The sequence below is a fragment of the Schistocerca cancellata genome, chromosome 3, assembly GCF_023864275.1.
Source record: "Schistocerca cancellata isolate TAMUIC-IGC-003103 chromosome 3, iqSchCanc2.1, whole genome shotgun sequence".
Lineage (NCBI taxonomy): Eukaryota > Metazoa > Arthropoda > Insecta > Orthoptera > Acrididae > Schistocerca > Schistocerca cancellata.
The window spans coordinates 585,110,224-585,112,280 of record NC_064628.1 but is presented as its reverse complement, the minus strand read 5'-3'; the positions used below and the strand labels follow the sequence as shown (position 1 = coordinate 585,112,280).

Here is a 2,057-nt window from a genome sequence, read left to right as displayed (position 1 = left end):
AAGTAATTCTCGCATGACGTGTCACTGCTACGTAACATAGTTCGATGAAACTTTGGTCATATCAGAACTGCTACAGTACAGTAACAGGACGTAACTGAAAGAAACATACAGTGAGAAGAACAGAAACGACACTTTTATTCAAAGTTACACTGAATTTATCGTGATTCATGATGATCCCCTAGACGTTATAAAAGGTGGGAAATGGTTCTTAGTGGGTGGCAAAGCATGCTCTGACACATACCCCCATGCTGGTCACGAGGTTGGTGAAGAGTTGTTGTCGTCAAGCGTTCCATTCATCCACCAGCCCGGTTGACAACTGACGAATGGTCATCGTTGCATGTGGACGTGCTGCAAATACATCTTCCCAATACATCCCAAACACGCTCGATGGGATTCAAGGCGGGGCAATGGTCAGGCTCGTCCATTCGCCGAATATCCCCATGTTCAAAGAACTCCTTCGCCTGCGCTGTTCTATGCGGTCGCGCATTGTCACACTCCGTCCTCAGGTCACGAGTGGTCTACCGAGACCATCCGAGCGCCGTGTCATCCTCAGTTGATGATGCGGATACGAGAGGCATGGGGTCAGCACACCACTCTCCCGGTCGTTATGATGGTATTCTTGACCGACGCCGCTAGTAATCGGTCGAGTAGCTCCTCAATTGGCACCACGAGGCTGAGTGCACCCCGAAAAATGGCAACAGCGCATGGTGGCCTGGATGGTCACCCATCCAAGTACCGACCACGCCCGACAGCACTTACCTTCGGTGATCTCACGGGAACCGGTGTATCCACTGCGGCAAGGCCGTTGCCGCGCATTGTCACACATAAGAATAAATTCGGAGTTCAATGCAATGCAACCCTGGAAAGACGCACTTGGGGTTGGTTGGTTGGTTTGGGGAAGGAGACCAGACAGCGTGGTCATCGGTCTCATCGGATTAGGGAAGGATTGGGAAGGAAGTCGGCCGTGCCCTTTCAGAGGAACTATCCCGGCATTTGCCTGGAGTGATTTAGGGAAATCACGGAAAACCTAAATCAGGATGGCCGGACGCGGGATTGAACCGTCGTCCTCCCGAATGCGAGTCCAGTGTCTAACCACTGCGCCACCCCGCTCGGTTCGCACTTGGGGAAGAAGTAGAATGTCACGATAACGATGAACGATGGGCGTGCCCGGTTCAAATATTTGGAGCTCAGTACGCCCATGCAAAACTGTGAACTCCCCACACCATAACACCTAGACCACCAAACGAGCCTGTTCGACAATAATCATGGGTGTTTTACGTGTTCTCACCTTTCCCCATATGAGGGAACGTCCGGAATCACTACTCAGACATAATGTGCTCTCATCCGAGAAGAGCACGCGAACACACTACTCGTTCGTCTTGCCGTTACGCTCATGGGGCCATATCAAACGTTGCCGTCTATGTGCAGGTGTCAACGGAACACAACGTACTTGTCGTCGAGCAAAGAGACCACGCTCTGGCAGTTTTCGTGCGAGAGGCTGTGCGCCACGTATTCCTGTTAAATGTAGTTGCAGCTGCAGCTGCACCTGCTATGTGACGTAGGTCCCTTCTATCCTCCCTCACAATGTAGCCGTCATCTGCTTCTGTAGTAGACCGCGGCCTGCTCTCTCCTCTCCTTCGGGCAGCAGTGCCTGTGGTTCGGAACGCTCCCCATGCACGTGGAACAAATGGTTCAAGTGGTTCTGAGCACTATGGGACTTAACTGCTGAGGTCATCAGTCCCCTAGACTTAGAACTACTTAGACCTAACTAACCTAAGGACATTACACACATCCATGCCCGAGGCAGGATTCGAACCTGCGACTGTAGCGATCGCGCGGTTCCAGACTGTAGCGCCTAGAACCGCTCGGTCACTCCGGCCGGCGCACGTGGAACAATGCAGTGAGCAACACCAAATTCTTGGGCTAGACTCGTCACAATTCCTCTATTTTCCAGTGTCCCGACGATTCGTCCCTGTGTGAATTCATCCAAATATTCTCTTCCAGCCACGTTACAACAAAAACCACGATCACAGTGCCCGTAAATGCTCGCTGATTGA

At 51.8% G+C, this 2,057-nt stretch overlaps 1 pseudogene; it reads right to left on the bottom strand.

Annotated features, from left to right (window-relative positions):
- Nucleotides 1–692: 692 nt before the first annotated feature.
- On the bottom strand, nucleotides 693–810 carry LOC126177495 (5S ribosomal RNA; annotated as a pseudogene).
- Nucleotides 811–2,057: the final 1,247 nt, after the last annotated feature.